The sequence below is a fragment of the Lithobates pipiens genome, unplaced genomic scaffold, assembly GCF_037356315.1.
Source record: "Lithobates pipiens isolate NorthernLeopardFrog02 unplaced genomic scaffold, aLitPip1_a1.2 Scaffold_19, whole genome shotgun sequence".
NCBI lineage: Eukaryota > Metazoa > Chordata > Amphibia > Anura > Ranidae > Lithobates > Lithobates pipiens.
This window is the reverse complement of record NW_027507764.1, coordinates 42,877,259-42,889,728: the sequence shown is the minus strand read 5'-3', so window position 1 is coordinate 42,889,728 and position 12,470 is coordinate 42,877,259. Positions and strand designations below refer to the sequence as shown.

The window sequence follows — 12,470 nt, the reverse complement described above, 5'->3', positions numbered from 1 at the left end:
TCACACTGCCCTATGCGAACTGCTGGGAGTGTCAGTGAAATGTTAATGACACCCCCAGATCAGTTCGCATATCGCAGTGCGATCTGCAAACTCGGATCGCATGGTGTGAACACCCATGCGATCCGATTCTGCTGCGGGCCAAAAAAAGGGTCCCGTGCGAATTTGCGGCGGGTGCGGCGGGTGCGATGCGAATTCAGCCATACTATCTGTATGGCTGAACTCGAATCGCACAGAGATCGGATGTGATTTGCACTGCAGTGTGGTGCGAATCACATTCGTTCTCATAAACCGATGCAATGTGAACCCAGCCTTAGTGACACTGGCGACGGGGGGTGATCACGGGGTTAAACCTTTATTGGGGGGGTTAGGGGGGTACATTAGAACTAAAGGGGGCTAACCCTAACTGCCCTAACAGTTATTACAGTCACAAATGACACCAATGCAAAAAAAAAAAAAAATGACATTGGTGTCACTGTGACTGGGGGGCAGGGGTAATTGGGGGGGTGATCGGGGGGGTGTGAGTGTGCCTGGCATGTTCTACTGTGTAGTGTCGTGTTGGTGCAACTCACCGATCCTCTCTCCTCGGTGTCGGAACGAAAAATACCGACACGGAGGAGAGATTACATCACTTCCTCTCCTGTGTTTACATTACAGGAGAGGAAATGATGTCACGGAGGATTTTCATTCGTCGGGAGCGATCGCGAGGAGGTGGCCATGAATGAATGGCCGCCCCCTCGTCCGGGATCGCTCCCGAACGAATACCGACCGCCGCAGGCACCAGGCGGGGGCCCAATCGGGCCCCCGACCCGCGGGCAGGCAAGGACGTACATGTAAGCTCCTATGCCTGCCCGTGCCATTCTGTCGACGTACATCGTCGTGCGGCGGTCGGGAAGTGGTTAACAAGTTTTTTTGCCCGTAAGGTTTGGCTTTAGATAATTTCAATCTTATCTATAATATTATATGATGACTGCGCCACAAGATGGCAGCAGAGCACAATAAGAAAAACAAAATCTGCTAAAAATATATTATATTATTATTATATTATATAAAAGAAGAAAATGTGTGGCCTCTCAAAGTAATAACCATGAATATACGAATATAAAGCAGCAATTGGTATCATCATTCAAATTTAAATGGAATAGGTGTTTGGGAACCTGGTCCCCAACCAGGATTCACCGGGGGCAAGGAACAAGTGGACTATCTTGGTACAGTGTGGGAAAAGTACAAAATAAAGTATATAGACAATTGTAAAAAATTACGAAAAATGTATCAATACAAATTACATAACTGAAAAGTTAAAACAAAGGTGACTTGTGGCGCGTACACACTTGGTACAAACAATCGGGTGGAAAAGTCCGGCAAACTCAAGTGCGCTGGACAATCCCCCCGTGTGTAGCCCCCGGCGGACTTTTTTTGACCTGAAAGTACGGCGGACTTAGAAAGTAGTTTTGCACTCCAATCTTCCCGCCGGACTTGCATTTCGGCGGACAATCTGGCCGTGCGTATGCCAGTCCGCCGTACTTTTGAAATGAACAGACTTTTCCCCCCGGAGAAAAGTCCGCTCATTTTGAGCACGTTTCCAGGTAGGCGGGGCCCCGCGAAGGAGACGTCTCTGGCCCCGCCACCTGGTATGGACTTAAAGGGGAGCCCCAACGCCGTAAAAAATAGGCGTGGAGGTCCCCCGCAGGTCCACATCAGACCCTTGTCCGAGCGCCAGTAAAAGAGCTAGAAGAAGATAGCGGAGGAGTCCGGCGAGAAGACCCCCGAAGACGGAAGACCCCCGAAGCTGTGCAATAAACTATTTTAACCCTTGTGTGTTGTGTTTTTTTTTACTTTATTTTACAGGTGAATGGGTAGGGGTACATTGTACCCCATACTCATTCACATAGGGTGGGGGCAGGTATCCGGGGGCCCCCTTATTAAAGGGGGCTCCCGGATTCCGATAAGCCCCCCGCCTGCAGACCCTGACAACCAACGGCCAGGGTTGTCGGGAAGAGGCCCTTGTCCTTATCAACATGGGGACAAGGTGTTTTGGGGTGTGCTGAAACCGTGAATTGAAGTGGGGTGATAGTGACCAGGAAAGATGGTGCAACCCGTGAATGAATGGTGAGCAAAAAAAAACTTGGAAAAAGAAGACAAAATTGGCGCACTTCTGAAAAGGACGGAGAGAGGGAAGGAAAAAGGAAAAAGGAAAGGGAAAATTAACAAGATGGGGGGGGGGGGGACAACAAACACAGGGAAGGGGAGGTGAAACGCATGGAAGGGGAAAAGAAAAGAAAAGGAACCAAAGAAGAAACTGGAGAGCAAAGAGGCGAACAAAGAGCAAGAAAAGAAGGAAAAGGGAAGTGAAAGAAAAGGACACAGAAGGGAACCAAGAAGAGTGGGGAACGAGGAGGAGGAAATCAAGAGATGGGGGGTAAAAAAGGAAGAAAAAGGGGGAGGGAAGGAGGTGGAAAAGCGGGAAGAGGAGGGAGGGGAAGCCAAGGAAGGAAAAGGGGAGGAAGAAACAAGGGGGAGGGGGAAGACAAGAAGGGGGAAGAAGAGGGAAAGGGAAAGAAAAAATAGGGGGAAACAAAGTGAAAAAAGAGGGTATGTGGAACTGTACATCCAGGGTGAGGGGAAAGGGGAAGTGCCTCTAATGTCGCGTACACACGACTGGCAGAAAAGTTCAGACGGAATCATTCCGTCGGATATTCCGATCGTGTGTGGGATAATCCGATCATTTTTCTAAAAAAAATTCAGGCGGACCTAGAAATAGAACATGTTTCAAATCTTTCCAACGGAATCAATTCCTATCAGGAAAGCCATTCGTCTGTATGCTGGTCCGACGGACCAAACACAATGCAAGGGCAGTTATTGGCTACTGGCTATTGAATTTCCTTTTCTAGTCCCGTCATACGTCACCGCGTTCAAAACAAACAGACATTGGTGTGATCGTGTGTGGCCAAATCCGTTCGGTCGGAACTCTGTCGGGAAGACCGTCTGACCTTTTCTGCCGGAAAGTCCGGTCGTGTGTGCGCGGCATTAGGAGTGAAAAAAAGACAAATAAAGGAGACTAAGGTGCCGATGTGACAAGTGATAAGATAAGTACCTCGTTTGGCAAAGTATCACTGGAACCCAGAGGCGTCCCGCTGGTAGTATTGTACATGGATACCAATAGTGGCGATAGAGAAAATTGCTGGATGGAGAAAGTGAGACGTGTTCAGTCTCACAGCTGCACAGATCTCAGGCGCCTATCCTATAAAAGGGAAGTAACAAAGTCACCTTTGTTTTAACTTTTCTGTTATGTACTTTGTATTAATATATTTTTCTTAATTTTTTCCGATTGTCTATATCAGGCATGTCCAAAGTCTGGCCCGTGGGCCATTTTGGGGTCCGCATTCCGGTTTCATGTAGCCCCCACTTGGAATTTGCATATATATATATATATATATATATATATATATATATATATATATATATATATATATATATATACACACATCTGTGGCCCCCAAAGCTCGAGTGTGTTATGTTTTTTTATGCTGTTAATATATTCATCTTCTTTAGCCTGACAAATCCTGAGTGCCACGCTCATTCTTAGTATGAGCCGGGGCGTGTGGCTGGGCGTGTTCACAAGTCTATGTGCCCCGAGCCACCGCCAATCACAGGCACTGTGACATTTCCCCAATCTCTGCATCTGCAGTCAGCTTCCTTGCGGACTCGGGCACATAGACTTGTGAGCATGCCCAGCCACACGCCCGGCTCATACTAAGAATGAGCGTGGCGCTCGGGATTTGTCAGGCTAAAGAAGATGAATATATTAACAGCATAAAAAACATAATCTTCTTTAGCCTGACAAATCCCAAGCTCATTCTTAGTATGAGCCGGGGTGTGTGGCTGGGCGTGTTCACAAGTCTATGTGCCCCGAGCACCGCAAGGAAGCTGACAGAGGGAAGAGCCAATCACAGGCACCGTGTCTATTCCCGATCCCCGCATCTGCGGACTGCAGATGCAGAGATCGGGGAAATGTCACAGCACCTGTGATTGGCGGTGGCGCTGCGCGCTGTCAGCTTCCTTGCGGGCTCGGGCACAGACTTGTGACTTTGTGAACCAGCCCAGCCACACGCCCCGGCTCATACTAAGAACGAGCGCGGCGCTCGGGATTTTGCAGGCTAAAGAAGATGGATATATTAACAGCATAAAAAAACATGATGGCTACAGAGCGGATCTGCTTTGCCGGGAGTACGTCTATTGAGGTCCTCCCCTTTGCAGGCTCGCCATGCCCCCCTGAAGGGCGCGCGCTGTGATCACCCGAGTCAATGAGACTTGGGTGATCACAGATCCAAGATCCCTTATCACATGATCAGCTGTTAGCCAATGACAGCTGATCACATGATGTAAACAGAAGATCAGTAATCGTTTTTTTTTTTGCCTCTCACGCTTACAGTGTGAGGAGAAAAAAAAAGCCGATCACTGGTTCCTGTTTGAAGGGACATCTGTCCCGAAGAGGAAGAGCCTGTTATGTGCCCACCAATACCACCTGCCAGTGCCACCAATCAGTGCCCACAGTGCCACAAATCAGTGCTCACAGTACGTAAGTGCCAGCAATCAGTGCTACCTATCATTGCCCACAAGTGCCACCTATCAATGCCCACCTGTGTCTCATCAGTACCACCTAGCAGTGCTGCCTATCAGTGTCACTTACCAGTGCCCATCACTGCCACCCTTCAGTGACAACTATCAGTGCCACCTACCAATGCCCTTCAGTGACACCTATCAGTTCGTGAGGGCGGATGCCGCAGAGTAGGCCCAAAGCCGCGGCCTTGCCTAAAATCTCCTGCCCGTAGCTCCGATGCGGTGTCCATCATAAAAAAAAAAAAAAAACTTGATTCGAATTGTGAATCCAGTTTTTTTTTTTTTTTTAAATGCAGATTTTTTTTCGGAGAAAATCGCCTAGCTCTACTCATCATCGTACATCACTTAAGGAGAAAAATTACCTGTTTGCAAAATGTATTAAAATATAAAATGTTTTTTTATTTTTTTTTAAATCTGTCTTTTTTTATTTTATTTACTTTATTCACTTAGCTCTGGGGCAAATTCCTTGCAAAGTGACCGGTCTAATTGCCTTTCATTGCTTTTGTACAAAACAATTGTCCAAAATTGCCTTTGTACAAAGCATGCAATAAATACAAATAAACACAAGAGGGCAGTAGAGATACGCGACTGATGAGAGGTGGAAAATAAATGGAATAGGCACTTTTCCCGTACAAAGTCTATTTGCCTTTAGTAAAACAACCCCAATGTATCAATATTTTCATTCAAAATCCACACTCACTCTGCAAAAATGTTTTAATTTTGGGGGAACGATGTGTAAATCTTGGGTGAAAATGTTAATTAAAAGATCCCTGTGTATTGTTCTGGAACAAGAGCAGTTGTAAGTAGGAATGCAGACTGTGTGCGCTTATATACATATATTTATTTTATGGATGACACCATTGTCACTGAGTTTAATTTACTAAAGGCTGTTCACTTTGTAAGGGAAGTTGCACTTTGCAAAAACATTTTCCCCAGAGTCTAGTGAATGGGAGGAAGCTCCCAGCTAAAAAAAATAATTGCCATATTGTTTAACTGGTTGCCAAACGCCAGCTGTCAAATGACGGCCAGGTGGCGCGGCTCTTGTGGCGGGAGGGAGTCATATGACGTCCTCCCATTTTAAACAGGAAATGTGCGCGATCGTGCATGCGCATCCCTGTTCCTTTGGTGGTGGCGTGTCACGGAGACACCGATCGCCACAGAGGGGAGTGAACAGCCATTGGGTATGGCTGTTTACCACGTGATGAAGTCACGGCCGATCACAGATGGTTCCACCCCCACTGTGCACGGCGCATGCGCTCGATCATGATGCGCATGCACGTCGGTGGTGGCATGTTCCCGGGAACACTGCTCGGCACCGACACTGGTAAACAGCTATTGGTCAGCTGTTTACCCATGTGATCAGCTGTGATCCTTTCATCCTTTCACAGCTGATCACTAAATGTAAACAAACCACGGTAACGAGATGTTACCGGGTTCTCCTCCTCACACACCAATCGTTACGGCTTACAGTACACATCAATCACACTGATTGCCCCCCAAATAAAGAGGACCTGTCACCACCCATCATAGTACCTGTCACAGTCCATCAGAGTACCTGTCACAGCCCATCAGAGTACCGGAGTACCTGTCACAGTCCATCAGAGTACACGAGTACCTGTCACAGCCCATCAGAGTACCCAAGTACCTGTCACAGCCCATCAGAGTACCCGAGTACCTGTCACAGCCCATCAGAGTACCCGAGTACCTGTCACAGCCCATCAGAGTACCCGAGTACCTGTCACAGCCCATCAGAGTACACGAGTACCTGTCACAGTCCATCAGAGTACCCGAGTACCTGTCACAGCCCATCAGAGTACCCGAGTACCTGTCACAGCCCATCAGAGTACCCGAGTACCTGTCACAGTCCATCAGAGTACCCGAGTACCTGTCACATTCCATCAGAGTACCCGAGTACCTGTCACAGCCCATCAGAGTACACGAGTACCTGTCACAGCCCATCAGAGTACCCGAGTACCTGTCACAGCCCATCAGAGTACCGGAGTACCTGTCACAGTCCATCAGAGTACCCGAGTACCTGTCACAGCCCATCAGAGTACCCGAGTACCTGTCACAGCCCATCAGAGTACCGGAGTACCTGTCGCAGTCCATCAGATTACCCGAGTACCTGTCACAGCCCATCAGAGTACTCAAGTACCTGTCACAGCCCACGTCGGTGGTGGCATGTTCCCGGGAACACTGCTCGGCACCGACACTGGTAAACAGCTATTGGTCAGCTGTTTACCCATGTGATCAGCTGTGATCCTTTCATCCTTTCACAGCTGATCACTAAATGTAAACAAACCACGGTAACGAGATGTTACCGGGTTCTCCTCCTCACACACCAATCGTTACGGCTTACAGTACACATCAATCACACTGATTGCCCCCCAAATAAAGAGGACCTGTCACCACCCATCATAGTACCTGTCACAGTCCATCAGAGTACCTGTCACAGTCCATCAGATTACCCGAGTACCTGTCACAGCCCATCAGAGTACCCGAGTACCTGTCACAGTCCATCAGAGTACCTGTCACAGTCCATCAGATTACTCGAGTACCTGTCACAGTCCATCAGATTACCCAAGTACCTGTCCCAGCCCATCAGAGTACCCGAGTACCTGTCACAGCCCATCAGAGTACCCGAGTACCTGTCCCAGCCCATCAGAGTACCCGAGTACCTGTCCCAGCCCATCAGAGTACCCGAGTACCTGTCACAGTCCATCAGATTACCCGAGTACCTGTCACAGCCCATCAGAGTACCCAAGTACCTGTCACAGCCCATCAGAGTACCCGAGTACCTGTCCCAGCCCATCAGAGTACCCGAGTACCTGTCCCAGCCCATCAGAGTACCCGAGTACCTGTCACAGCCCATCAGAGTACCGGAGTACCTGTCACAGCCCATCAGAGTACCGGAGTACCTGTCACAGCCCATCAGAGTACCGGAGTACCTGTCACAGTCCATCAGAGTACACGAGTACCTGTCACAGCCCATCAGAGTACCCAAGTACCTGTCACAGCCCATCAGAGTACCCGAGTACCTGTCACAGCCCATCAGAGTACCCGAGTACCTGTCACAGCCCATCAGAGTACCCGAGTACCTGTCACAGCCCATCAGAGTACACGAGTACCTGTCACAGTCCATCAGAGTACCCGAGTACCTGTCACAGCCCATCAGAGTACCCGAGTACCTGTCACAGCCCATCAGAGTACCCGAGTACCTGTCACAGTCCATCAGAGTACCCGAGTACCTGTCACATTCCATCAGAGTACCCGAGTACCTGTCACAGCCCATCAGAGTACACGAGTACCTGTCACAGCCCATCAGAGTACCCGAGTACCTGTCACAGCCCATCAGAGTACCGGAGTACCTGTCACAGTCCATCAGAGTACCCGAGTACCTGTCACAGCCCATCAGAGTACCCGAGTACCTGTCACAGCCCATCAGAGTACCGGAGTACCTGTCGCAGTCCATCAGATTACCCGAGTACCTGTCACAGCCCATCAGAGTACTCAAGTACCTGTCACAGCCCATCAGAGTACCCGAGTACCTGTCCCAGCCCATCAGAGTACCCGAGTACCTGTCCCAGCCCATCAGAGTACCCGAGTACCTGTCACAGCCCATCAGAGTACCCGAGTACCTGTCACAGCCCATCAGAGTACCCGAGTACCTGTCACAGTCCATCAGAGTACACGAGTACCTGTCACAGCCCATCAGAGTACACGAGTACCTGTCACAGCCCATCAGAGTACCCAAGTACCTGTCACAGCCCATCAGAGTACCCGAGTACCTGTCACAGCCCATCAGAGTACCCGAGTACCTGTAACAGCCCATCAGAGTACCCGAGTACCTGTCACAGCCCATCAGAGTACACGAGTACCTGTCACAGTCCATCAGAGTACCCGAGTACCTGTCACAGCCCATCAGAGTACCCGAGTACCTGTCACAGCCCATCAGAGTACCCGAGTACCTGTCACAGTCCATCAGAGTACCCGAGTACCTGTCACATTCCATCAGAGTACCCGAGTACCTGTCACAGCCCATCAGAGTACACGAGTACTTGTCACAGCCCATCAGAGTACACGAGTACCTGTCACAGCCCATCAGAGTACCCGAGTACCTGTCACAGCCCATCAGAGTACCCGAGTACCTGTCACAGCCCATCAGAGTACCGGAGTACCTGTCACAGTCCATCAGAGTACACGAGTACCTGTCACAGCCCATCAGAGTACCCAAGTACCTGTCACAGCCCATCAGAGTACCCGAGTACCTGTCACAGCCCATCAGAGTACCCGAGTACCTGTCACAGCCCATCAGAGTACCCGAGTACCTGTCACAGCCCATCAGAGTACACGAGTACCTGTCACAGTCCATCAGAGTACCCGAGTACCTGTCACAGCCCATCAGAGTACCCGAGTACCTGTCACAGCCCATCAGAGTACCCGAGTACCTGTCACAGTCCATCAGAGTACCCGAGTACCTGTCACATTCCATCAGAGTACCCGAGTACCTGTCACAGCCCATCAGAGTACACGAGTACCTGTCACAGCCCATCAGAGTACCCGAGTACCTGTCACAGCCCATCAGAGTACCCGAGTACCTGTCACAGTCCATCAGAGTACCCGAGTACCTGTCACATTCCATCAGAGTACCCGAGTACCTGTCACAGCCCATCAGAGTACACGAGTACCTGTCACAGCCCATCAGAGTACACGAGTACCTGTCACAGCCCATCAGAGTACCCGAGTACCTATTTACAGCCCATGCCTCATAGAATATATGTTGGGGTGTTTGCTTTCCAAAATGGGGTAATTTTGTGGGAAATTCCAGTGTCCTGGTGCTCCAGGGCCTTCAAAAGTGTAATAGGTGGTTGTGAAATGAGATGTGTCATTTTTGCTGGTAGAACGTCTGAAGGTGCCACTTCAATGTTGGTCCTCTGTATGTGGTCAGGCTGTGTAAAAGTCTCACACATGTGGTATCGACATACTCAGGAGGAGGAGTAGAATGTATTTTGGGGTGTAATTTGTTGTATGCATATGCTGTGCGTGAGAAATAACCTGATAATATGACAATTTTGTAAAGAATTGTGGGAAAAAAATGACAACTTAAAAAAACTCACCATGCTACTTAATACCTTGGAATGTCTACTTTGTAAAAAGGGGTCATTTGGGGGGGATTTGTACTTTCCTGACTTGTTGGTGTCTCCAGAAATGAGACTCACCTGATGTACTGAAGGCCTGATCAGATCTCATCAATTTTTGTAAACTCTATAACTTTCACACACACCAAATAATATCCACTCATTTGGCTGATTTTACCAAAGATATGTAGCAGTATAAATTTGGGTGAAAATTTATGAAGAAAAATTACTAATTAGCAAAATTTTATGACAGAAACAAAGAAAAGCATTTTTTTCACAAAAGTTAAGTTTTTTTCATTTATAGCACAAAAATAAAAACCCCACTAGTGATTAAATACCACCAAAAGAAAGGTCTATTTGTGTGGAAAAAAGGACGCAAGTTTCATATGAGTACAGTGTTGCATGACTGAGTAATTATCATTCAAACTGTGAGAGCGCTGAAAGCTGAAAATTGGTGTGTACAGGAAGGGGGTGTAAGTGCACTGTATTGAGGTGGGTAGCAGCGGGTAAAATAAGTATAGAACACCTCACCATTTTTCTAGGTAAATATACAGTATGTGACAAAAGTAAGTACACCCCCCCCAGTGACATTTCTTCTCTCTTTTCATGTGACAACGCTGCAGAAATGATACTTGTCTACAATGTAAAGTAGTGAGTGTACAGCTTGTATAACAGTGTAAATTTCCTGTCCCCTCCAAATAACTCAACACACAGCCATTAATGTCTTTGTGCGCTGGTCCAAACCAATTGGTGGAGAGGGGATTATGGTGTCAGAGGGGGAATTTTGGAGTGGGGGGATTATGGTGGGGGTTGCTTTTCAGAGGTTGGGCTTGGCCCCTTAGTTCCAGTGAAGGGAACTCTTAAGGCGTCAGCATACCAAGACATTTTGGACAATTTCATGCTCCCAACTTTGTGGGAACAGTTTGGGGACGGCCTCTTCCTGTTCCAACATGATTGCTCACCAGAGCACAAAGCAAGGTCCATAAAGACATGGATGAGCGAGTTTGGAGTGGAGGTACTTGACTGGCCTGCACAGAGTCCTGACCTCAACCCCATAGAACACCTTTGGGATGAATTAGAGCGGAGACTGCGAGGTAGGCCTTCTCGTCTAAAACATCAGTGCCTGAACTCACAAAAGTGCTTCTGGAAGAATGGTCAAACATTCCCATAGACACCCTCCTAAACCTTGCGGACGGCCTTTCCAGAAGAGGTGAACCTGTTATAGCTGCAAAGGGAAAACTCAATATTGAACCCTCCGGATGAAGACTGGGCTGCCATTAGAAATGATGGGGCACTGGAAAGCTGACCTGACAGCCCCCACCTATCCACAGACAGCTTCTGTTCCACCACCTGCTGACCCAATGGGAAGTGCTGCCTGTACCCCCTATTGATGGTCCTGATAACTGGTGATCTGTAGTATTTACAGACTGGGCCAGAGGGTGGCCTAGAGTATGGGTAGAATGGAGGGTGACCTGTAACTATGTGGGGTATCAGCAGATACTGGGGGGTGACTTGTAGCAAAGACATTGTTAGTAGGTTAGGCTTTACCTCCTAGCGGGGCAGCTGTTTAGTGCTGATCCTCAGAGCTTCCAGTGGTGTGTTGGCCTTGGAGATGTTGATGGTGAGCGGTCTTCTCTGAGCCCCGGATTCTGCCTTGCAGGACACTCCTCTTCTCCATTACTCTGAGCTCTTCCACCTTCACTGGCTGGACCCTTTTATTCCGTCCTTCCACCAACAACTATCTGTACCAGAAACAAGATGGAAGACAAAGAAAGAACACAAACATCAGCCAATCACATCCACATTGTAAGTAATAGAACCACCTTACATCAGGTGCCCCCATAAGAGTACCCCTTACATCAGGTGCCCCCATAAGAGTACCCCTTACATCAGGTTCCCCATTAGAGTTCCCCTTACATTAAGGTCTCCATCAAAGTCCCTCTTTACATCAGAGTCCCCATTAGAGTGCCTCCTTACATCAGGGTCCCAGTCTGCCTTAGGAGCCCTTACATCAAAGCTAAATCAGAGCCCCCCTTGCATTGGGGTCCCCATAAGAGCCCTCCTTACATCATGTTCCTCATTACAGGCCCCCTTATATCAGGGTCCCCATCAAAGTCATCCCCTCTGTCAGAGTCCCATTAGAGTCTCCCCTTAAATCAGAGTCCTTCTTGCATCAGGGTCCACATTAGAGTCCCCTTTTACATCAGAGCCCCCATAAGAGTATCGCCTTAAATCAGAATCCCCCTTGCATCGGGGTCCCCATTAGCATTCCCCTTATATAAGGGTCTCCATCAAAGTCCCAGCAATACTAGACTATCTTGCTGCATATTTATTTATATTCTGTAGATTACCCACTTGCTGACTGCTGCACGCTGATATACATCAGCACAATGGTAGCTGTGGGCAAATGGGCGTACCTGTATGTCCCCTTTAAGAGACGGGGATAGCAGGTGTATAAACAAGGCATTCCCCATTCTCCCCAGTGACAGGACAGAAATCACTGCTCCCTGTCAGCGGGAGCAGTGATCACTGTTATGTGAGTTGAAGCCCATCCCCCCCACACTTAGAATCACTCCTTAAGACACACTTAACCCCTTGATCGCCCTCTAATGGTTAATCCCTTCACTGCCAGTGTCATTTACACAGTAATCAGTGCATTTTTTATAGCTCTGATCGCTGTATAAATGACAATGGTCCCAAAATAGTGTCAAAGTT

At 48.4% G+C, this 12,470-nt stretch overlaps 1 long non-coding RNA gene across 1 annotated transcript in view; it reads right to left on the bottom strand.

Annotated features, from left to right (window-relative positions):
* The window catches only part of LOC143995926 (uncharacterized), a 70,933-nt gene that overhangs the window by 21,151 nt on the left and 37,312 nt on the right, over positions 1-12,470 (bottom strand). The window contains exon 3 of the long non-coding RNA XR_013277490.1: positions 11,304-11,497. This is a non-coding gene — a long non-coding RNA (uncharacterized LOC143995926). The remainder of the gene's footprint in view (positions 1-11,303; positions 11,498-12,470) is intronic.